This window comes from Scardinius erythrophthalmus, assembly GCF_964197995.2.
Source record: "Scardinius erythrophthalmus genome assembly, chromosome: 25".
In the NCBI taxonomy this organism is placed as follows: Eukaryota; Metazoa; Chordata; class Actinopteri; order Cypriniformes; family Leuciscidae; genus Scardinius; species Scardinius erythrophthalmus.
Window position 1 is genome coordinate 20,155,715 of NC_138245.1, and position 27,003 is coordinate 20,182,717.

General features: G+C 37.3%; 1 protein-coding gene across 7 annotated transcripts in view; it reads right to left on the bottom strand.

Moving 5' to 3' along the window:
- Positions 1-27,003, bottom strand: part of plekha6 (pleckstrin homology domain containing, family A member 6) — a 112,717-nt gene that overhangs the window by 83,122 nt on the left and 2,592 nt on the right. For 4 of the 7 annotated variants that reach the window (XM_081358240.1, XM_081358251.1, XM_081358249.1 and 1 more), the window contains exon 1: positions 4,253-4,383. The gene's annotated coding sequence lies outside the window, so the exon portion shown is untranslated. Of the gene's footprint in view, positions 1-4,252; positions 4,598-27,003 lie in introns of those variants that run through there. The other 3 variants (XM_081358239.1, XM_081358238.1, XM_081358248.1) reach the window with 3 other exon arrangements.

Genomic DNA, 27,003 nt, shown 5'->3' on the forward strand with positions numbered 1-27,003 from the left:
AATACTGTGGTAGTGGTACATTGGAAAAGTAATGATAATACTTGATACTTTTAAATGGACTGCATGTGTTCATTCATCTACTATGGCATTACATGGTACTTCAAAAAAGTCTATGGCATTTTTCTACTAACAAACTACTTCTTAATTTGTAAGAATATCAATTAACAGTTGTTAAATATCTGTACATTTCATGAATAAATGTTTTATAATAATAATTGTTTAAATATATAATAATAGTTATAATAAATATATTACTATATGTCACCTCAAAATAAAAATAAATAAATAAAAAACATTATTATTAATATTACTATTACCATTATTATTATTATTATTATTATAAATAATGTATTATATTACTTCAGTATATTTATAATTATTCTTACTGTATTATATGTTGTGGAAATAATGAATAATTTTAATTTCTGTAGGTTTGTTAAAAAAAAAATTCTTTCAAAAAAAAATCATTTTAATATTATTTTAAGGATGCATTTCTGCCAAAATGTATATTACCATAATGCATTTTTTATTTAAAACCGAAAAAATTCAGCACAACAAAAAACTTCAGTACTTTTAATTTCAACATTTATTTATTTTTGCATTACTGCAATAATTATGCAATACGCTTAAAATTGAGCAAAAGGAGTTAAATGTCCATGACTGTCATAAAAATAATGTCACAATGCAAAAATATTCTTAGTTAATAGTTTTAAAAAACCTTTAAAAAAATGATTTACTCAAAAAATAATTGCTTATTACTTTTTTTATGGAATATGACGAAGATATTTCTTTTTATGAGATTCATACAGTTATTTAACAATTGTTTTCTTTTACTTTCTTATTTATATTTTCTTGCCAGCTAGATATGGTTAAACATGGATATTTCATTGACAGTTTTTTATTATACACTCACCTAAAGGATTATTAGGAACACCTGTTCAATTTCTCATTAATGCAATTATCTAATCAACCAATCACATGGCAGTTGCTTCAATGCATTTAGGGGTGTGGTCCTGGTCAAGACAATCTCATGAACTCCAAACTGAATGTCAGAATGGGAAAGAAAGGTGATTTAAGCAATTTTGAGCGTGGCATGGTTGTTGGTGCCAGACAATCTGCTCAGTTACTGGGATTTTCACGCACAACCATTTCTAGGGTTTACAAAGAATGGTGTGAAAAGGGAAAAACATCCAGTATGCGGCAGTCCTGTGGGCGAAAATGCCTTGTTGATGTTAGAGGTCAGAGGAGAATGGGACGACTGATTCAAGCTGATAGAAGAGCAACTTTGACTGAAATAACCACTCGTTACAACCGAGGTATGCAGCAAAGCATTTGTGAAGCCACAACATGCACAACCTTGAGGCGGATGGGCTACAACAGCAGAAGACCCCACCGGGTACCACTCATCTCCACTACAAACAGGAAAAAGAGGCTACAATTTGCACGAGCTCACCAAAATTGGACAGTTGAAGACTGGAAAAATGTTGCCTGGTCTGATGAGTCTCGATTTCTGTTGAGACATTCAGATGGTAGAGTCAGAATTTGGCGTAAACAGAATGAGAACATGGATCCATCATGCCTTGTTACCACTGTGCAGGCTGGTGGTGGTGGTGTAATGGTGTGGGGGATGTTTTCTTGGCACACTTTAGGCCCCTTAGTGCCAATTGGGCATCGTTTAAATGCCACGGCCTACCTGAGCATTGTTTCTGACCATGTCCATCCCTTTATGACCACCATGTACCCATCCTCTGATGGCTACTTCCAGCAGGATAATGCACCATGTCACAAAGCTCGAATCATTTCAAATTGGTTTCTTGAACATGACAATGAGTTCACTGTACTAAAACGGCCCCCACAGTCACCAGATCTCAACCCAATAGAGCATCTTTGGGATGTGGTGGAACGGGAGCTTCGTGCCCTGGATGTGCATCCCACAAATCTCCATCAACTGCAAGATGCTATCCTATCAATATGGGCCAACATTTCTAAAGAATGCTTTCAGCACCTTGTTCAATCAATGCCACGTAGAATTAAGGCAGTTCTGAAGGCGAAAGGGGGTCAAACACAGTATTAGTATGGTGTTCCTAATAATCCTTTAGGTGAGTGTTATATATATATATATATATATATATATATTCACCAAATTAGGGGGAAAGACTTTTCTTAAAATGTAGAGACTATCCTCAAACATTATGTGCTGCAAGGGTATTTTGGGGAAAGGTGTGTCTAAATGAGCCTTTATCTCTGCACAAACTCAGATAACATCACACTCCCACACTGAACACTGAAGAACTCCTTAGACATTGGACACAAGTGGGGTATTCTTCCCCTCTCCCGTCTGTCATCTTCCAGCTTTTTGTTCACCTCTCCTGATCCGTCAGCCAGTGCCAAGTCTGTCCATCCAGACACCGAGGCAACTATTCACCCTGTGCTAGTCACGTCGAGGGACGCTAGCCCGGTCCAGAGAGCGGCCAATCTGACGACTGCCAAACCAACTTCTGCCAACTGACTTCTGCCATAGCAACAACGCTAAAAAAATCATATATTAACATGCAAGGGTGGATCTTTGAAATTTATGCTGTTGTTTAGCTTTTCATTGAATGTGGATGCAAAAACTAGGCATTATAACCCAAACTGCATTGCAACTGGTTTGCGAGATGTTTTCTAACTTTTAGCACAGTTCTCAATGTTTAATCTTTGTCTTTTCTGCAGATGATGGCAGCCTGCCCATCACAAATGAGCATCTTTGCATTTCCCCTGAAATCCAAATATAGCGTAGAAATTAGCAAGTCTGAAATTCGCCGCGGCACCGCAGTTCCACCGCGTGCCACTAAGCTCCAGATTTTAAACTCTCTAAAATTAAGCCCAGGAGTTTACGGTCTCCCATTAAAATTTTTAAGCTGCCTCGTGGCTTATGATAATCAGAGGTTTAAACTCAGAAAGGCGGGATGTACAACAGCCTGCAGCAGCATCAACCATCTGCAGTCTTCAAATCAGTTTGTGTTCCCGAATTCGGCATATACCGCAGGCGCAGGTATACAGGTACTCTGTCCTCGCCAGAAAGAGTAAATCAAGAAGCAGGGGACGGTGAAACACCCTTCAGGAATGATCCACGGCTATAATTATCTGTTTCTGCTTGGTTTGAGGTGATGAAGGCATATTCCTGTTGAATGCTATACACCTGGGCATCTGGATAACCTCAGACAACATCTGTCTTAGCATGTGTGCATGCACCTTTGCTGTATGTCATCTGTTTTCACAGCCTTTAAGCTAACTTGATGAATCATAACTTCGTCAGTTCATCTACTCATGTATGTCGGAGGGGTTATTATCGTTAACTAAAACTTTTTTTTTGTTATTAGAAATAAAGTAGAAATTGAATAAAATGTAAACATTAGATTAAAACACTTTAAACAAAAGTTGAAGCAATAAAATTACTAACTGAAAATTAACAAAAAACTAAAACTGAACTAAAACTAAAATGAAGACTATAATATGTTTTTTAAAATCCGTTAAAAATGAATACAGTAGTTAACATGAATTAACTATGAACAATATATTTTTATAGCATTTATTAACCTTCGTTGATGTTAGTTAATAAACATCTAATTGTTCATTGTTTGTTCATGTTAGTTCACAGTGCATTAACTAATGTCAACAGATACGAATTCTGATTTTAATAATGTATTAGTAAATGTAGGAATTAACATTATCTAAGATTAATAAATCATATGTATTGTTTATCATTAGTTCATGTTAACTAACTAATGTTAACATATGAAACCTTATTGTAAAGTGTTACCAATGTAACTAAAATGAAAATGAAAATATAACAATAAATGCCAATTCAAAATCTTTGAAATCGTGGTTCTAGAAGGCTAGAAAAAGTAAATTTCATGTTCTCATTTACACTTGATCTAAATCATTCAGATCACTCCTAAAATGACCCCACATCTTTCATATTTACCCTAAATCTGCAAGATATCTGTAAAACAGGAAACATTTGGTCTAGCGTCTTCTAGTCTTTGGACAATGCATCAAAATCCCCTTCTCTGTCTAGACACCTTGTATCACATATCGAACACACACACACAAACAAGCTCACATGCATCCATTGATTACTTCATCTTTCCTGGAGCTAGCAACATAGAAATGACAGAACAGAAACCAGGGATTTGGATGTAGAAAGGAGGACTTTCCTTCTCTTTTCACACCCAGCTAAAGATTCCCCAATGGAAAGAAGTGATCCTACCTTGCTGAGAGTGATTTAGTGTCTGAGAATGGTCTCGGTTAAGTCTTCGGTTTGCGCTTCCTTCACTGCCTCCCTCTCTTCTCCCTGTTACTGTGCTCCTGATGCGTGGTGGTGTGGTATGAAGGGGGGGTGGCTGGCGAAGAGAAAGAAAGGGAGAGGGTGAGTGAGCGAGAGAGAAAGGGAGAGCAAAGAATCAAAAGCTCCAGGGTAAAGACGGCGAAACTTGAAACCACCGGTGGTTCTCAGACAATCATTTCCCCCCTCTCCTTTCTCTCTACTCCACTCATCAACCTCAAAGTAAATCCCTTCCTGGTGCGTAAGAACAGCTATTTTTTCCCTCCAATCCAGATTCAATGAAGAAAATGAATAGGAGAATTGTACATCCAGCAGGGCCGTACATAAAAATATAACCTGTCAGTCGACTTCCTTCTTTAAACCACACACTCGCATACAGAAATGCAGCGGTTTTCATTTTCCCACACTCGGGTTCAGCTTTTAAATGTATTTTACTTCCAGAGAGGAGAAGCCATGGCAACATTTTCTAATAAAGGGAAAGGGCTGAGGTCAGGTGCACTGTGGCCGGCCATGAGAGTGTCTGACTGAGCATTTGGGGAAGGCTAACAACCGTACTAGGGATAGCGGTCTCCTGAGAGGCATGGAGGACTATGGGATATAGGTGGTGATTACACTGCACACTTTTCATCTTCTTCTTACTGCTCTCCCAGCGTGCTTTTCATTGTTCCTCACGTGCCCGTGCACGTACACAAAGTCATATCATTTATGATGTCATACAGGCCCCTGTGCAGAAACACCCAATCAGATATGTGTGTGTGTGTGTGTGTGTGTGTGTGTGTGTGTGTGTGCGGTGAGAATGTGCACAGCCATATAACACAGAAAAAAAGCTATATATTTTATCCAGCATAAAGGGAATCCCAAATACGGGGAAATTTGAATCTACATTTAAAAATAAATAAATAAAAATTTTGACAGAAATGTAGCAATATTTAAATTCTGGTTTATAATGATAAGCTGGCAATTATTTTAATGTTACAGCCAATAACTGATACATGTCTGATAATAAAATAAAAATTCTATTCCATTTTGTCAAATTTCAACAATTTTTTTTTTTTCAAATCAGTCATTTTAAATGCAACAAGTGAGTTTAGGTATTACAACAAGACAGACAGACAAAATGACAGACAGACAGATTGAATGATAGACAGATAAAACGATAGATAGATAGATAGATAGATAGATAGATAGATAGATAGATAGATAGATAGATAGATAGATAGATAGATAGATAGATAGATAGATAGATAGATAGATAGATAGATAGATAGATAGATAGATAGATAGATAGATAGATAGATAGATAGATAGATAGATAGATAGATAGATAGATAGATAGATAGATGGATGATGGATGGATGGATACGGACAGACAGATAGATAGATAGATAGATAGATAGATAGATAGATAGATAGATAGATAGATAGATAGATAGATAGATAGATAGATAGATAGATAGATAGATAGATAGATAGATAGATAGATAGATAGATAGATAGATAGATATTTCATATACATCTGTACATCACACTGCCTTTATTTTTTTATCTTTTCTTTTTTATTTACATTGTGTGCCTAATATTACAAAGTTTTATATAAGATTATCAGTAGCCGTCCTGTTTGTTTTTCCGAAAAACACAGAAATTGTCCCTTAAAAAAAAAAATCAGCATGTGTCAGTGCGCCTGTGAGTAATTACTGGAGTGCTCTTTATATTTCCCTATAATCACACACACCCACAAGACTTCCCGACCCTCTCCACGCTTGTACTCGTGTTTAACGTTACGATTTTCGGCAAGGTCGGAGGTTAAGTGTTGTCAGACCCACTACTGTAGAGTTGTCGTGTTTGCGGGAAAGTGTCTCTAATGGCCAACATACACGACGAGCTACTGCAGGCCTGCTGGGAGTGCCGTGACACTTTTTCATATTTTATGAAGCTGTTTTTCAGAACACTGTGGCAAATGACACAATATATGAAGCTACGACAAAAACCTTTCATCTATTTCTCTATTGCAATAAACTGGGCTTTGGCTTTTGCTGTTTTATGTGTAAAAAGGATATTGATGCTCTGAATACAGTTTGCTATCATTGGGAACAAACAAAGCTTCATCTACACAACACATCTGTATATGGTATTACTTTGCTTTGTAACTAAATCAGTGTGTTCTGCCCTAGAGAGAATGGTGGGAAAATACCATGACAACTTCTTTGTTCAAGTAAAACAAGTCTATTGTTATCGGATCTTCGCGGCTCTGCGGAGGTTGCGCGTTCCCCCGGCTGCCGCTCCTCTAATTCTCTCTTTCTCATCTGGTTTTTACCTGGTTTACCAGAACAAAAAGACACAAGAAAGACCTCTTTCTCCCACAGCAGATGACCAGGTCAACCGTACCGCAGAGTGTTGACATATAGCGCCCTTACGAGGGTGTAGAACTTAAACAACCACGTGTCTCTAGTTGGAGAGAAAACAGAGCAAGAGAGATTACGGTGTCCTCTGCTTTGACAGTATTATGACCCATAAAGTTTAGACAGTGTCCAGATGCTGTCACTTACAGCACACGTGATCCAGAGAGGTTAGAAAACTGAACTTTTGGATTGTCCAGTGATCATTAACCAGGTCATACAGGGAACAGGCTGTACATGTCCATGATCAATGTTGCAACATGGCAAAGTTTAAAAGTTTATCAATGAAAACGGCTTATAGTCTTGACCTGACAGAGAACAAAACTCTTAAAGACACAGAATTAATATTACCACCTCCATAAGAGTAAAGCTGAAATTTAGCTTTATGAACATATTGAGGACATTAAACAATTCAATATTTATTACAGTATTTATTTTCCCCTTGCAATAATTTATTAATACCATTCAAAAGTTTAGGGTTGATATGATTTTTTCAATATTTTTGAAATAAGTCTCTCATGCTCACCATGTACTTGATCAAAAATTCAGTAAAAACAGAAATATTACTATTAAATTTGAATATACTTATTTATATTTAATACATTTTAATATTAATATAAAATGTAATATTTTAATATTACTTCATATTTTTGTTGAAACAGACTTTTTCAAATTCAAAACAACTTTTCATAAAATTATAAATGTCTTTACAGTCACTTTTATGCATTCTTGCTGAAAAAAAGTATGAAAATCAAACTTTTAATTATTTTTTAATGCATTTTCAAATTAAATGCCCACTGTAGTCTAAGCTAATTTATTTTATGGGAAACATTGATACTTGTAAGACTAGTACTGTACTGAGAAGTACAAAAAAATAGTAAAAAAAATTTTTTATTATTTATTTAGCATGAAAATGTGCACCAACAGCTTTAAAGATGCAAAAAAATGCAATAGCAAATAGTTGTTTTTGATAGAAACTATGTCTCCTTAGTGAAAATGGAATGTATCAATAAGGAAATCATTCCTTACAATGGTAAATATTAAAGTACCAGAGAATTCACATCACCGCTGTTTGAAAGGGAAGGCTTTGTTTATATAGCCTATATATAAAGGTTATCTATCAATTATATCATCTATCAACAATTATATTTAAAATAGAATGTTAATCTAGATAAGAGTGGTTTCGTTGGAAAATTACAGAGGCAATGACATTACGTTGGAAATTTGTCCATATTAGGAAGCCATCCATTGACTTTAATGTCTCTGAAGACATGAGAGCAGGCTCTTTTCCCATGCCCTATCAGCAGAGCTGTGCTAAATCGGGACAGATGAGCAGAGACCATTCAGCGCCTGACAGAGATGAGTCTGTAAGAGAGAAGGACATGGGCTGCAGGACATGTGCTAACTGCATGCTAATAAAGCTGACCATCAATGTCCGTCACTGGACTGCAGTGCCATGACTACTGCTGGCCGCAGGGATGAGGGCAACGTCAAGGGCAAGAGATCTCGGAGAGGACAGAAAACACTGACATATAGAAATAGTAAACGGGGAGTAAAAAGCAAAAAGCATAACCAGCAGTCAGTACAGATATCTCATTGCTGATTTCTCTTAGTGGCAGATTTTTTACAACAACATAATACCCAACCTGGGAGCCATATTAGCAATGGAAGTCATATATGCCACTGAAAAAGTAAACAACTGTGCAAATGAGGACAGATGCATCTGGAGGCCAAAGCAAAGAACGATTAAGCAAATTAGCTCTTGAAATAGTTTTTCAGTTCACTGCTGCCTCAGACATTTGGATAGTCTGGTTATATCCAGTTGAAGATTTTTTCTGTCCTTTACGATTGTTGCTTTTCAAATTGTACGATATTAGCCAGATGAGATCTTGCATAAAAGCGAAACAATCGTTGGAATCGTTGGAAAACGATCCAATGATAATGTCCTGGTGTTTTCAAATATTTTAATACTAAGGACCACCAAATATGACTGTCACAAACTGCCTGTTTTTGTTTTGTTTTCATGAACATTCTAATTGTTTTTATCAGTCACCCGTTTTTCTTTGTTCCACTTTCCCACTCCTCATTTGTAACTATGGTTTGTGATTAACAAGTCACCACCTGTTCATCATTTCAGTTCAATCACCCTGTGTATTTAAGTTCCTCCTTTTCATTCAGTTGTTGCCTGGTATTGTTTGTAGACACTCTGATATGTTGCATGCTTGCCTTTGGATTACCTGAGTTTGTTTTATTAAAGAACTTTTGTTTCTAGAAAACCTATTTCATCATCTTCATCTGAACTTACCGTGACAATTACAATCTTCTATGAGGAACCCCCTTTTTAAAATATAACAGCAGGTATATATTTTCATGTAAAAACATTGATAGTGAGTGTGAAAAATATTTTTGCATAATATCATAACAACAAATTTGAGTTTTGAAACAACAAATTGGAACTTTTGAAAGTAAATAATGGGCTTTTATTTTATTGTTAAAATACCTTTATATTAAAAATATCCAGTCACACTTCAGATTAAGGTCCAATTCTCACTATTAACTACGACTTTTGCCTCAGTAAACTCATAATTACTTCTTATTAATAGTTAGTAAGGTAGTTAAGTTTAGGTATTGGGTTGTACAAGGGATGTGCAATATGGTCATGCAGAATAATGTATAAATGTGCTTTATAAGTACTAATAAACAGCCAATATACTAGTAATATGCATGCTAATAAGCAACTAGCCTGGTAATACCAAACTCTGCTACTTCGCTTTGCTTCGTAGACAGAGTCTGGCATGGCATAATTGAAAAACGTTTTCTTTCTCGTGGGGGGGCGCTTCTCTGAATTTTAAAATTATTGGTTACCCGTAAGCCAATCACATAACGTTTGGTTATGACGTGTGTTATGCGCAGGCTCAGCTGCATCTAACTTCCACTGTAAACACATGTATGATGCGAAAACAAAACCATCGAGCGAAATACCGGAGTGAACATGGCTGTGAACGACTTTTGCAGATTATGTGAAGTAAATCTACGCATCCACGGTACAATCAGCGTCTACGTCACGGCTCTCAGCCCGCCCTCTGTTCGTTGATTGGCCGGCTGTTTTGAGGCCGGAGGAGAACGGGGAGAAAGGTCGCTATCTCAGACTGAGTACAGAAGCGAACTGAAATTGAGCGGAAATACGAAGTCTGACGTAGTCAGGCTAATAAGCAACTACATAATAGTGAGAATTGGACCCTAAACTAAAGTGTCACCAAATTTCCTATTGTAAAAAACTAGGGCTTAAAGGGGTGGTAAAACACCTTTTTTCGAAGGCTTGATCGTGTTTGTGGGGTGCACTGTAACATGTGTTCATGCTTCGTTTTTTAAAATTCGCATTATTTTTCACATATTTAACCATTATTCTACACTGCTCTGTCCCTCCTTGTGAAAACGGTCGGATGATTTCCTGGTTCTAAGAAGCCCCGCCCTCAAAAATACGCAATGGGCTCAGATTGGTTTGCTGGACCACTGTGTTGTGATTCGCTAACCGCCAAGTGCACGTTGTTTCGGAAACGCCCCTTACCCTCACCGGTAGTTTGTGCTTCAGTAAACAACGGCGTTAATATTCCCATACCAGTTTGAGCCCGAATCAGACCCAGAGAATGTTAGTTGAGAGGATCGAGCAGAACCTGTTCAAGAACGGCTGTTAAAGGACGTTTCAGAAAGGTATGTTTTTTTTTTTAAGACTGCAGATCTATTGTGATCGCTATATGACACTGTTACTTTTGTATATTTAAAACGATTGTAGCTAAATATCTGTCGCCGGAACTATTAACCCAATACGAACACTAAACATCGGCTTTATAACAGTAGCCAAATCAAACACAAACCATGTTTAGCATGCCTGTAGATAAACAATACATAAAAGCTATAATCAAAGAATAATTTACAGTGATCACATAAACGACAACAACCACGAACATTCAAAGTTCGCTGCGCTGGTGATATTAAACAGAAGTTTGTATGTGTTTGTCGGATAAGTATGAATTAACGTTAGCATTTAACAAACTGGTTTGTGGAGACAAACAGCGTTGTCCTTCGTTTACTTGCTCGCTACGATGTACAATTAACAATACAAACTATTACAGGAAAACTCATCAACGAAAAAATAATACTTACATGTTGTGGCTCGTAAACAACAGCTTCTGTTTTTAAAGTTGGAACTGCTCGATCTTTCAGGACAAGCCGTTGTGTGAATCCTGCATTGTAACTCGTGTAGATTGAGGAAGCTTTCCTCCAGAAAATGTGCAGCACAGAGAGCGACATTTGGATTATAATTATGAGGGACCGAGTTAAAAATAAATTGTAACCGTCCTTAGGAAGACTGAACAAAGTGGACCTGCAATCTGGGTGAAAATAACAGCGTTTCGACGGCATAGCGGCAACGGCACTCTACTACCACAACAACTCTTCTCCAAAGCAACATAAAATGGCATCGCCCCCTCTATGTATTGTGTTCCCAGAGGAGGGGTTTATGTAAATATTGGGCTTAGTGATGTCAGCAAGCCCACAGGAATGTCGTGTAGTCCCTATTGGCCGTTTCTGTAGTTCTTAGAAATTGAATTCTTTAAAAGCAAATATCTCCCTTTGCTTTAAACTTTGAACGTTGTAACTTTGCAGATGTTGTTTATGCTCAAACAGCAACATTACACACTAACTAAAGTTAGAAAAGTGAAATCGTGTTTTACCACCCCTTTAAAAACTATTGCAAAATCATGTCATCATTTCTCACCATTCTTTAGAAGTAGAATAAAATAAAATAAAAATATTATTGTGTGAAAAAACATAATTAAATCAAATTTATTTTATTTTTTAAATCCCCCAGCACCCCTTTTCCCTTGGGGGACTATGAACCTTAAAAAACACTGCCCTAAATGCCCTTAAATTTGTTTCACACAGCAAAATTGTGCTTTAAGCCGTACAGTGAGCACCCGGTTTGAACCTATGACCCATTCTTTCCCCCAGAGGATGCCATCATGGGAAGCTGTTTGGCTGTGGTTGTGCCCAATGGGATGAAGCTCCAGTGGTTCCAGTTCTATACTTAGCACTGCCTCGCTGTCCCCTCTCCCCTCTCCCCATCTCCCCATCTCCCCCTCTCTCTCTCTCTCTCTCTCTCTCTCTCTCTCTCTCTCTCTCTCTCTCCTTCTCTCTTTCCTTCCGCTCTAGGCTGTGAAACAGTGAGGATGACTCTTGTTCATCATCCTCTCCCTCACTGTGAGCTGGCTACCCTCCCTGAGGAGTGCACATATCCTCATTCTCCGAGAACTCCATTTCCCAGAATCCTCCCAGTGACATGCAACAATTATATCCTCCATAGTAACATATAGACATAAGTTGGTATGACTCAACACATTTCATTTCCTTCAGATGATCACTAAACTTCTCCAGATTGCAGAAGACTTCTATTAAATGACAAACGACAGTAAGGGCAGATTTTTCTGGAGCAATTAAAGAACTACCGAAAGTAGGCCAGCAGTAATACATGAAAGACACATGTCCTCTTTTCAGTTAAAGTCCATCTAAATCCTCCTTGGGCCACAGACTGCTCCTCAAACTTGGAGTGTTGACTGAAAAAAGGCTTAAGATTGGCACATAATAGTGGAAGGCTCACTCACTCACACACACACATTCATATAATGTCACTCAGCATGCTTTACACTGCACATTTTGGCAAATCTACAGTATATGCATACAGAAAATTCACACACTGCAGAGTATACATACTACATACCGCTGAAATAGTATTTTTAGTAGTATGGTAGCATGCCACACCTTAGCCTTACACTCTCAGGAAAAAAGGTACAAAAGCTGTCACTGGGACAGTACCCTTCAAAAGGGTTCTAATATGTACCATTTAGGTACTAATATGTACACGTTTGGTATCAATATGTACACGTTTGGTACCAATATGTACCTTTGAGGGACTTAAATGCACTCTTTAGGTACAAAGGTGTACCTTTTGAAAAGGTACCGCCACAGTGACAGCTTTTGTACCTTTTTTTCTGAGACTGTCACTGGCTAAATCCCTCTGGGAAAGATAACCAGAGACCAAATCTACTGAATCATCAGTCAGAGAGTCACAGTTATATAACAGTCCCGCAGTGAGGATGGACAGCCACGAAGGACGGTGTCAGACAGAAAAGGTGGGAGGTCGGGAGCGAGGGCGCACAATTTCACAACCTTAAACGCACAAATCTGATACGATCCGATGGTTCATCCTGCTCTATATCCGTAGTTTAGCATTAACTCTGCAGGCCTCTCAGCATGCAAGACCAAACCTCTCCAAAAGCCTCAAGAAACATTCAAGCATCAGCTTTCCTCCAACAAAGCAGGACAGGGTGTTAAAATAAAGTGGAAGCCTTTTCTTGCTTTCACAGTTTCATCAGTAAAGACAGGCAACTGTTTTATGCAGCGGATGAAAAAGCTAATCTAATTAGCCAGCGTTTTTTTCAGGGATCTTTGATGATTAGACCTCATGCTAGCCCTTATCAAAGAGGGTTTCTAAATTCATTAGCGAGGACCGTAGCAAATACACACCCGGTCTATTGACTATAGTCACCCTTGTCCTTGCCGTGAGCAGTGTCTTAACGTTCCGGAAAGATCCATTCAGAGATGTGTTCTCTGCCTGTCACTTTTAATTAAACAGACTTTATTTTTTCAGGTCATTAGCTCAATCAATAGTCTTTAGATTAAAATGAATTCCCTTCTGTGCACATCAAACTCAAAACAGGTTTCCAGCCATTGCAAAGTCACTACATGCTAGTTACGTCAAGGAAGCAAGGCAGAGATTAGAGCAGATTGTGTCAGACATCTGCCGTGACGAAAACACTTGGCACGTGGCAAGGAGGCTGCCACAGAGAAAAAAGAGCTTAACAAAAGGAGGCAATCACAGCATGGGGCTTTGTGTGGAAGTGGAGGAAGGGAAGGCGCTTCTATTCAAGTCAATTATGTTTTGGCGGCTGCTATTGGTGCTGTCCTCTAATGACAGCCACTCCCAAATCTCTTTGCCCCACCCACTTATCAACTGAACACAAAAGGGAGAGACACAGAGGACAAAGAAAGGAATGCTTCATTCCCATTCATGTGTAATTGTTAATTATTTTAGCACAACATGCTATAATTGTAAAATTGTTATTTTCATGCAATTGCTAAAAGCCTTGGATATACATAGTGGTTGACACACTTGCTTCATCACACAAGTGGAAATGAGGAAATCATAATAAAATAAATGTATGCAGTCATTTGAATCAAAAACGCATTACAGTGAATTTAAGGTATGCATTTTGCACCAACAGATGACCTTGGCGAAAATGAAATAAAAATAAAATAAAATATGATAAAAATAAAATAAAATAGCCAAAATTTTAATACAAAATGCATTAAAAGTTTTTATTTATTTATTTGTGATTATTTGTGCCTAAGAATTGAACCCATGACATTGGCTTTGCCATGCTATACAAGCTGATAAAATAATAAAATAAAATAAAATAAAATAAAATAAAATAAATAATAATCATAAATAATAATAAAAAATAATAATAATAAATAAAATGTAAAACAATTATAATTTAAATAGAATAAATATATATATATATAAAAAATAAATAAATTATAATCTAAAATAAAAAAGTAAATAAATAAAAAATAATTAATTAATTAATTAATTAATTAATTAATTAATTAAATAAAAATGCCTTTTTGATGCATTCAGAATTAAAGACAAGGCTACAAAATGTAATCCAATCATATGATATTAAGCAGTAACAGGAAGTAACTCATTTGGAAACATTCTCTACTACAGGACATGAGCAGACAACACAACTGAATGCGACTGTACTACGGCTAACAGATTGTGCAGTCTAGACTCCAGCATCTTGTAACTCACAGATTCTTTCTGTTCGCTCGACATTATTAAAACTCATCCAGCTGCCTGTCTGCATCATTCATCGGAGGGAGCGGATTAACCGTCTCCAGCTCAACCAGTAGGGCACCATGAATCCACATCCCATCATTCTCTGCTGACACAGACAGCCAGTCATTTCACAGTAAATCACACCCCCACGAGGATATTATGCTGACTATCTGTTAGGCCAACAGTTCTGCTTTTCAAATGAGCAGCTTTGGGACATGCCTGTCATTTGCAGAACATGTAAATGAGACACATGGCTGGATAAACCAATGTTACAGCTTTCAGTTTAAAATTGCTTTGCAAGCGTGTTCTTCTAAACAACCCCGTAGCTGCAATTTCAGTAGCCTAAATGAAATTCTTTAGACCTTTGTCCTACAAAAATATATTTGTAGGAAAGCCACTGATAGCAATAAGCAAAAGTCCACTCTTCTACCCATAATTTCCTGATCTATCTACAGTTCCTGTCAATAAAAGTGCCAATTAGGACAAATCTAAAAACATAAAAAAAAAATAAAAAAACACAAAGCAAAATATTATTCTAAAACACTTGTCAGATAAGTTTAAATATGCACCTTTATGAATTTGAAACAAAATCTACTTTGCATAAACACATTTTACGTGAGTGATCATTAAAATATCAGAGATAAGAATATGATGAAAATGAAACTTTTATCAGTAACAGGAAGTTCCTTCCCTTGTATACATAAAGTCTGCAAATAAAAGGAATCGTTGTTATTCAGCATAAAACAGAATATCCGGTAGCTGGATGCCTGTGGCTAAATTTCTGAAAGTTATATATAATCATTGCGGGTTAGATAAGTGTTAACTATCAGCATTAGTCAGTGTGCTGAGTCAGCAAGTTATCAGTCAGTTCATGTCCCACAAGACTATAGATCATATATGCATCAAAGGTACATCACCTGAAAGTTTTATGTCCTTTTTGCTCCATCTTCCGTGCAAATGCACACTTATACACACCCGTCTAATGCCGTATCTGTGAATAATCAAGGGAGTTCTGGAAAACAAGAATATTTGCTCTTCAACTCTTTTGTGTCTTATGTCTTGAAGGAGACCACACCTTTACATGCTTCAACTGTCTGACAAATAAATGTGCTATTATGTCATTTGACAACCTTCTCATGCTATTCAACTGACCTTTCACACTCCAAACTTCAATTTAAAGCCCTGTTGGGATCTTATTTATTAATAACCTCCAATTGTAAATGATTTCCCCTCATTAAAAAGTTTAACAGTTAAAGAAATGAACAGTCTAGAAAAAATATATTTCAGATCTCCTGCTATTGGACATGTTTGCTCATGAAATGACTGATGGCTGCAAATAGTAAGTTTCTGCAGTGCCACCTGTAACTGAAAACGATTGTGTTTTTTTATATGCTATATTACGCTAGCTGTCAGTAGTATGCTAGCTGTTTTAATCAGGAGATTCAGTACTCTTTCAGAAGATGCCTAATAGCGCCCCATACTGTATAACAGTGAAAACACGGAAATCCGGACATTTCCGTCAATGGTGGAGAAGCGTTGTCTCACAACTGACGGAAATTTCCGCCAATGGCGGGTAAAGATTTAATACTGACATGTATCAATTAAAAAAGTTAAGTGTATATTAATGTATTTCTATGCTTAGAATACTGTTGCTTTAGCGTAGCAACATGCTAACGCCATACCCAACTCACTGGGTATTGGCTGTTGCATTTTCCCACAATGCACTACAAGCTGAGAAATTTCTCAATAAACTGAATCCTTGAGCGAGACTTTTTAAAAGCTGAGCCTGATGACTCACAAAGAATGTGTTGAATCTCTCATCCATTCAACAGAAATCCTTCTCTCCATGAGATTGTGGGCGGCCGGATGAATGAAGAAAAACAACACAGGATTGAGGGAGAGACTGTGAGGAAAAAAGGAAATCATTTTGGCTTATCGCAGTCTAAATATGTGAGTCACTGAAAAATGTGGAACGGGCAAGTGACGGGCAATGCACATGCAGTCCGCAAAAACCTGCTGTTTTATAACAATTAGTAGACATTAAAGAAAGTCCACTCAGAGAACTCTGAAAGGGTGCTATAGAGGCTAATGCTGCCATTTGAGGACTTTTCTTGACGTCCTGCTATAATTCCCTCAGTCTTGGTCCCATGACGTGATTTTTGTCTGTGCAGATCATAGGGATTAGAATTCAATTATATGAAAAGGATTGTGGAGGCTTTGTGTTTTACTGTGAACGGGGCCCACAAGTGTGTTTGACAGAAGACAATCAGTCCACTACAGTCACTGTCAACTTGTAAAACTTGAGGGAAGGTTAAACTAACTCATGATCATATTACCTTTTTCTGGTCTTAAATCAGTTTAACATCACTGTTTACATCTGTTCTGGCTAATTACAGTGCAGTCAATTGATATTAATCAAACATTCTGAACAGGATTTGATGAAGACACATTCAGCAACGAATTCAGCCCAAAGCTACACATCAAGGTCCAGATTTACTAAACTTAGCAAATTAGCGTGAGAGCGCAATTCCAAAACAGCGCTGATGGGAGTGGAGAGTTCTGCGTGTGATCTACTGATGACATGCAAATTAAAGAACACAGACGCAAACGGATCATCTCCATAATGACCAACGCATTCTACAAAGAACAGAGCAAATTAGTGTCTGTTTTAAGACGTGCTTTTTGGGGGTGGTAAATAATGGCACAAATACCAGTAAATTGACTAGCGCATAGTAAATCACCTTGCAAATGCATATGCAATAATGTCAGCCACAAAAATAACCCTGTCCACACGCCTTTTGAGCACTAATTTTTTAATCTTTAGAAAATCCTGACAGTAGTTTTTTAACACCAAAAGAGGGTTTGCGCTGGCACAAGCTGTTAGTAAAGGGACAAGCTGTCCCTATAAGCATCTATTTTTTGGCACGCATACCAGTGATGACCCGTCACTGAAGAATAGTGCTTGATCTCTAGTTTATTTTTATATTTTAAATATAAATAATATAAGTGAATTTGATTGTTTTTTAAAATGTAAATTTGAATATATTATAGGTATAAAATATATTTATATAGCTTTAATATATAATATAGTATATAATGCAATATTTAATTTTAGCCCATGACCCTCAATCATTTCAAAGTTTGTCCCTTTGTAGAAAAATGTGGCCACATCTTCTTGATACAATGCTTTTTTTTTTAAGATGAGCGGTGAAACATTTTCCATTGTGTATTCAAAATTTAACTGATCCATCCAAAGGAAAACATTCATAGCAAATAAATCTTAAGTTTTGGCCTCCTTAAGCTTTCAGTCTACCCTGGAAATCCAGAGTTCTCGTGAGAGCACAAGTTGAATTTGCTCAGCGAGTTTACTCTGGTGTTGAGTAATGATGCTCATTTAAAATGCCCTTGTATCCGAGCTGCACCAGTCACATCGGGTTATCTGATATAGGCGGGCCAGAGGCGCTGTGACGTCAAAGTCATTAGTAAACATTGCAAGATGGCTATGGATTAACACCAGTTGTTTGAAACGGCTTCGGCCGCTACAATGAACAAGTTAGACTTGGCTTTTTATCTAAAAGAGGAAAAGAAGACGGCGCCTAACCTTTGCAAGAAGGAAGTTTTTGCTGTTTTGCCGACCGGATAAGGCAAGAGTCTAATCTACCAGTTAGCTCCGCTGGTAGCTAAGCGTATGGGGCTTGTTGTCATTGGTCGTAGTGTTATACAATTGCGTGCCGTGCAGTGAGATTTTCAAATGCATGCTTGGTGCCGCCCCTCGAGCAGGCCGATTTTCATTAGTCGATGCCAGACCATTAATCTTTCAGATTTAGGTCTGGATTTCCAGGCTACTTTCTGTCCAGGTTTTGCCAGAAACAATTCAGAGGAAATGTTCCAAGGAAGGATTAAACAATGATATTAAACTCTATCTATGCTCACTTTAATGAAAGCAGGAAATAGTACGGTGCCCATAAATCGGGTCACACGAACATGACCTGATAAAAGAAATTGAAACATTGGTTTTAAAATGGTCCACTGGGTCAGTACACAATCTTACTGGTTTTAGGTTGACCAGGCGTGGACTTTCGGTTTTGGGATATTCTTGATCTCACACTCTTTTGGAAATGACCCAACAAACAGAATCAGCAACAGAAGGTTGTGGAGGCACAAAGCAGGCTTCATACAACATATGGCAAGGACTGATAGAGCCAGAAGTGGACCACACCACCAATTAACGATGCAGTAAGTGGAGAGAATTACATGATGCTGTACACATCTGAAAAGCATGAAAACACAGAGCAGATCAGGACACTCCTCCTACTATTCAACGCTAATTACAAATGTGGGTCTTTGGGTTAACCTGATATAAGGCCTTGGGTTAACCAACCTCAACACCAAAATCAGGCTCTTATTACACATTTAACACATTAATAAAGCCTGTTATTGTGTATAAATAACACATCAGTCAAGCCTGTACCCTGCAAAAAAAGTTTTCCTTTTATTTCCACTTCCATGACATGGGTTGTTATTTTAATATGTTCCTTGAGGTTTACTTATATTGTTAATAAAGTTTTTTGCACAAAAACGAAACAATTTATATACAGTGAGGAAAATAAGTATTTGAACACCCTACTATTTTGCAAGTTCTCCCCCTTGGAAATCATAGAGGGGTCTGAAATTGTCATCGTAGGTGCATGTCCACTGTGAGAGACATAATCTAAAAAAAAAAATCCAGAAATCACAATTTTTTAACTATTTATTTGTATGATACAGCTGCAAATAAGTATTTGAACACCTGTCTATCAGCTAGAATTCTGACCCTCAAAGACCTGTTAGTCTGCCTTTAAAATGTCCACCTCCACTCCATTTATTATCCTAAATTAGATGCACCTGTTTGAGGTCGTTAGCTGCATAAAGACACCTGTCCACCCCATACAATCAGTAAGAATCCAACTACTAACATGGCCAAGACCAAAGAGCTGTCCAAAGACACTAGAGACAAAATTGTACACCTCCACAAGGCTGGAAAGGGCTACGGGGAAATTGCCAAGCAGCTTGGTGAAAAAAGGTCCACTGTTGGAGCAATCATTAGAAAATGGAAGAAGCTAAACATGACTGTCAATCTCCCTCGGACTGGGGCTCCATGCAAGATCTCACCTCGTGGGGTCTCAATGATCCTAAGAAAGGTGAGAAATCAGCCCAGAACTACACGGGAGGAGCTGGTCAATGACCTGAAAAGAGCTGGGACCACCGTTTCCAAGGTTACTGTTGGTAATACACTAAGACGTCATGGTTTGAAATCATGCATGGCACGGAAGGTTCCCCTGCTTAAACCAGCACATGTCAAGGCCCGTCTTAAGTTTGCCAATGACCATTTGGATCCAGAGGAGTCATGGGAGAAAGTCATGTGGTCAGATGAGACCAAAATAGAACTTTTTGGTCATAATTCCACTAAACGTGTTTGGAGGAAGAAGAATGATGAGTACCATCCCAAGAACACCATCCCTACTGTGAAGCATGGGGGTGGTAGCATCATGCTTTGGGGGTGTTTTTCTGCACATGGGACAGGGCGACTGCACTGTATTAAGGAGAGGATGACCGGGGCCATGTATTGCGAGATTTTGGGGAACAACCTCCTTCCCTCAGTTAGAGCATTGAAGATGGGTCGAGGCTGGGTCTTCCAACATGACAATGACCCGAAGCACACAGCCAGGATAACCAAGGAGTGGCTCTGTAAGAAGCATATCAAGGTTCTGGCGTGGCCTAGCCAGTCCCCAGACCTAAACCCAATAGAGAATCTTTGGAGGGAGCTCAAACTCCATGTTTCTCAGCGACAGCCAAGAAACCTGACTGATCTAGAGAAGATCTGTGTGGAGGAGTGGGCCAAAATCCCTCCTGCAGTGTGTGCAAACCTGGTGAAAAACTACAGGAAATGTTTGACCTCTGTAATTGCAAACAAAGGCTACTGTACCAAATATTAACATTGATTTTCTCAGGTGTTCAAATACTTATTTGCAGCTGTATCATACAAATAAATAGTTAAAAAATCATACATTTTGATTTCTGGATTTCTTTTTTAGATTATGTCTCTCACAGTGGACATGCACCTACAATGACAATTTCAGACCCCTCCATGATTTCTAAGTGGGAGAACTTGCAAAATAGCAGGGTGTTCAAATACTTATTTTCCTCACTGTATATATATATATATATATATATATATATATATATATATATATATATATATATATATATATATATATATATATATATATATATATATATATATATGAATAAAAAGATTATTTTGAACCCTCACTCTGTCTGAAATGATCCGTTTTTAAGGGACGACTCCTTTAAGGCTTGTCAGTAAACGGCCACCATTATGATAGGCTAACATCATTGAATAGGAAACCGCCCACTCGTGAGTAAATGTTTTGAAAACATTATACATAAAACTGTCATTTAGAGACAAAGCATTATGAAATCATTTACTTTCGGTTTGTGATGCAGCTGCTTTTAGATCACTGATGGTCACTGTGATTTTGCCAAGTAAGACATGTTCCTGTTGTAAAACATATTTTGTTGATCCTGGAACAACATTCTTGTCTGAAAATTTAGTTCCAACCCTATCCCTACCCCTACCCCTAAACCTAACCCTATCGATAACTTATCCCTAAAATCAAAATGAAATAACAGGTGAATAACACTCATGTAGAAGCACCTTACCCTGGTTGAAACCCTAAATTTTACATAAATTGATCCAATAAGTTGATCCAGAGGGACGTTCACCCATATCCAATACAGCTGACTGCTTCATCTTTCAAAAAAAAGATTCTTTGCTAATTCTACATTTTACAATGCCTCGTAAAACAAAATGCTCCGAACTAACGTATAATCCCCAGACGCGATCTGGGACGCCAATAAAATAAACTTATTTCCGACACTGGGATCCTTCTGAAGTCTGTACAGAGCGGCAAAGGAGCCGTTTAAACTGTCCTTTCACTCTTCCATTTGTCCTTTGTCGACAGACTCAAGTGCGTGGAATATGTCAGAAACTGAATGTGTACTGTATACTGTATCCAGTGTAGACAGTGTCAGGAATTATAATGGGTTCTATTAGCTTTTGAAGTGACGCGACACTCACATCCACTGTAGGCAAATGTCAGCCGTTAAGCGGCTGGATGCCTATAGGCGGGGCCTATGGTGCGATTATGTAGGACTATTTGCCGATATCTTGTTCTGGAGGCAGACATACGCAAAGAAATTTGCCCATATGACATCACAGATCCCGCAATCTCAAAATGAGCTGTTTTTGGAGCTTAGGAGGAAGTTAAAGGGATAGTTCACCCAAAAATTTAAACTGTGTCATCATTTACTCACCCTCAAAATGTTCCAAACTTGTATGAGTTTCTTTCTTCTGTTGAACACAAAAGAAGATATTTTCAAGAATGTTGATAATCAAACAGTTGACTGTAGCCATTGACTAAAAAAAAGAAAAACACTATGGAAGTCAATGGCTACCGTCAATCAACATTCTTCAAAATATCTTCTTTTGTGTTCAAGAGAAGAAAGAAACTCATACAAGTTTGGAACAACTTGAGGGTGAGTGATGACAAAATTTTCATTTTTGGGTGAACTACCTCTTTAAGATATGAAACTTGCAAGATGGTACAAAGATGAGTGTTGGAAAATGTATTCCATTGTGAATTTAAAATATAACCAATAGTGATGGCATAATCTATATTTTTACACAGTTGTATGGTTTTCTCCCTGTATAACTTCTCGTGAATACCCTGTTGTTCTTAAAAAAGGTCTGTTGTTTGATCTGTTCAACTATGAGCAAGTTTCTAAAGGGGGAGAAAAGGCTTCAGAGGTTGTTGAGATTCTTCAAAGGTGACCTGATTTTCTAGTTACTGACCCTCCAAACACATCGCTGTACTTGCAAATGCCAGCCTGTCCAATTAAGTCTGCATTAATGTTTTGGGGTCACTGCACTTCAGCAGTGAAAGAATAAGATGTTCCAGAAGCGTGTGAGCAACGTTCCCGCAGGCCTCAGAGACTCAGCGGTCATGAGCTGACGGAGTAAGATGCGACATCTCAGTAAAGTCGAGCTGCAATACTTCCGTCACAACTCAAGAGACTTCAAAACGGATAAGAGACTTCCAGCTAATTATGTAAACACTATTACACGTGTTCAAACACATTAGAAAAGTAGGTGCATTGTGACAACTGCCAGTGCATTTTGGGTAAATACTATGGTGTGTCATCACCGAGGAAAGAATCAAGACTAAAAGAGCTTTTTAATTAGTACATAGGGAGAAGAGGGAGAGCGTCTCGGAGTCTGGTTTAGTCCCACAATGCCCAACCAATCTACAGAGGAAAGAGGATTTGTAATGCCATTCAAATCCTAATGGGTCTATATCCTGTGTGACTGATAATACTGTCTGCAGAGCTTGGACTCACATCCAATAGATCGCTCACTGAGTGCCAGAAAAGGACCTAGGATCCTTTAGAGATTATAGCATTACATTAGCATGCTGATGCATTGATATATACTGTAACTTTAGGCCTAATTATATAAGCATTACCATTTTATTTGCTCATATAGATGACTCATTCACTGGTAAAAAAGCTTTACATTTAATACCTATGGGTTTAAATTCCTTAAATAAAAGCAGATTTATAGAGCTACAGCAAGGAATATATGTGGCTGTCACTTAAATTGCTGTCAAAATCATATTAATCATGCGCCTATGCTGTGTGGGTGTTGAAAAGAACACAATGAACTTCATAGTTTCATTGCAGAGCCTTATAAAAGCCTTTGTGAAGTCACAAATAAATGACAAAAGTGATAAACAAAAGGGTCATCTGTTCCATTGCACATCTGTTTTTGTTACAATTAAGGCTTTTTATAAAGCTCATGCCGTGACTGGAATTGCTTACTCATTCACAATTCACTACAGAAAACAGTGTCATACTAAGGAGCAAGCTAAACGTGACAGAACCCAGAAAGAAAAATAACATTTTCAATCATATTTTTTAATGTATGGATGTTGCAAGGAGAGCTAAATATAATATAAGTAAGGGATAATGTATAGCGAGGCGGTTGTTATAGCGAATAACAACCCCGACAGGCTGAACGGGACCCCGATGCGAAGCTTGCATTGACAATCCAACACAATGGGCAGCACATTGAACACATTTTATAAGTGGTCAGAAACTTGTAAATAACTCATGAACGAATAAAGTAACGTTGAAACCAAGCACACCATTGTTTTTCTTGTGACATTACCAATAAGTTTGATGTGTCACATGGCCCTCTTCCTATTGAAAAAACAAAAGTTGTATCCAAGATGGCCGACTTCTAAATGGCCACCATGGTCACCACCCATCTTGAGGAGTTTGCCCCCTCACATATACTAATGTGCCACAAACAGGACTTTAATATCACCAACCATTCCCATGTTATTACGATGTATCCATATAAATGGCCCACCCTGTACATTGGAATTCAACCAAGCTATAATATAATATAATATAATATAATATAATATAATATAATATAATATAATATAATATAATATAATATAATATAATATAATATAATATAATATAATATAATATAATATAAATGTATAATGTACAACTGTTCTCAACATTGTAGCTAATTATGTTTCTGCACCAAATCAGAATATTAAAATGAATTTGGAAGGGACATGTGATACTGACATTATATATTTTTACATCATCACTAGCGTGTACATCACTTTTATACTTGCATCACTTTTATAATCATTGTGCATTACAGGTATAACACAGGAAAAACTTTATATTAGGTAATGAAATTGTTCACACACTATTGCAAAAGGACTGACACCCCATACTGTGGATGATATGGAAATAGAGACGTTTTAGATCTGTTTTCAGCTCTGTGAAGATCTGAATGGGATGATAAGATCTGACATGCATATCTGCTTGTCCAGAATCATTCAGTTGAATAGTTTAATTCCAGCTGAATAGTTCAATTATTCTGGTTGAATATCTTGTCACAGCAGGTGAACATCAGAGAACTTGTGCTATCATTGCAATACTACCATACTTCTGTGGACCTCAGGGTTAACACTGATGGTCAATCAATCAAGCTTTAAATGCTCAACCCGACTGCCTGATTGGTCAAGGTTGGTCAGGTGATCAGCCAAACCAGCCAAGGTAGGTGAAACAACCACTGCATGATCCAAATAGAGATTAACACCCTTGGATGGTGCCAGTCATTTCCAATTGGTGTGGAGTAGACAGCAACGGGAGTTAAAAGGGTTAAGATCCAGTTGAGCGCGATCTGTTGCGGGTTTGGCACATCTTTTGGCAGGCCACCTGGTCCCCGTGCTAAACGGACCGAAGACAGAGGCAATCTGTCTCGTCTATAAGCCACCATTCTCAGATGTCCACCGCGTTTATAAAATATGCATAAGTACTTATTTATATGCAAGAATAAACATATAAATGGGTTGGTGTCAGAATTCAGAGTAAACAAGTTCTGGGTGCATTGAAAGAACATCATGGAGCCCCAGGGAAAAATGCACCTGATTCCAAACAATCTCCATCTGCCATGTCTCACTCTCTCACCTCATCCCTCCTTTCTTCTCCACTTATTCAAATGCCGCCCTCTCTTCCGGTCTCTTTCTCCCTCCCACTATCTTTCATTCTCTGAAAATGGTCATGCTTGTCCCAAAAACACTTATTTGGACACTTAAAACTACTTAAATTAATTTATTTTGTTTTATTTAAGATTTAATTTATATAAATTATATTATAAATGAGTATTTATATTAATGTAATTTGAAGTATGCAACTACCTATCTGAATATTATACTGTATCTATTCATTTTTCAAACCTTATTTTAAAAAGTGTTTGTATTATAATTCTTTAAAATAAATGCAATTTGGATCAGTGTTATTTTAGTATTATTTATATACTACTATAGTATTTACATAAATATTTCTTATGTTTTTATTCTAAAATTAGTTTAAGTTTTAGTAATTATGTGCTTTAGTCATTTTTATTAGTTTTTTTTAATATATCTATTTGTTTTTATGTCAGTTTTTGTTAGTAATTTTAATACTACTTATTTTTAGCAATATTAATACTTTTCATTTAGGTTTAGTTAACTAACTGTTATCATTTAGATTTTTAATAGTTTTAGTTTACAATAACACCACTGAGTAGGACTGATATTTATTTACATAATGCAATGACATTCATTCATACATCTTGAAGTGTGGCTCAAGTGTTCAAATACCTATTGGGCCTACAGTATATTTAATGGGTTGCCTTTTGGGAGAGGAAAGGGTAATGAGTGAGCAGATTAACACTTTAATGCCGGGCTCTCCTCCTACACCCCTCTTTCTCTGTCTGCCTCACAGTAATCCACTCTGAAGGACAATGATGGAGGTTATCTCACTGAGTGCTGTGCACTTTTCCATGTCTAATTACATTCGCTAAAGCATGTGCTGAAAGCTAACACCACCCCCATAAACACTGAATCAACATGAATGCACTCACTCAGACCTGCAGTAACAGTGCTGGTTGATTTTAAACAATAAATATGACTATCTGGTAGTGTATTTTGTAGTTTTGTATTTTGCTCTTCTAAAAAATAGCCAGTTGGTGGTGCTCGAGAGCCTGGTAGAACGAAAGTCATATTTTATGGTGAACGAAATGTTCCTCCAAGCAGTATTTTTTCATATTAATATTGTGGTAGACCAGGGGATATTTTTCAACTCTCGGTGACCAAAAAAAAAAAAAAAAAAAAAAAAAAAAAAAAGGACGTATATAATGGAAACACATCGCCTCTTCATGCTGCTGGCTTTTTAAAATATGTGTTGCTCACACTTCAAACAACTGGAGAGAGAAAAAAAGGCTAAATTGTATGTAACTCTGTTGACAAATTGTCAAACTCTCACTTCAACTTTTATTACATACATTCACTTATTTTACACATTTTTTTCCATCTCTATCTAAAATCTAAAACCTAGTGCAGAAAATGAAATAAATAAATTAACCTAACAAACCTATTTTTGTGAGATGCTTTGCTTGAAAAAGCTTTACACATTTAAAATCGGTTTTACGGAATTCTTCAGATTTTCCCACTAAATCAGAGTAGAAAAAGATATATTTATTTTATATATATATACACACTCACCTAAAGGATTATTAGGAACACCTGTTAAATTTCTCATTAATGCAATTATCTAATCAACCAATCACATGGCAGTTGCTTCAATGCATTTAGGGGTGTGGTCCTGGTCAAGACAATCTCCTGAACTCC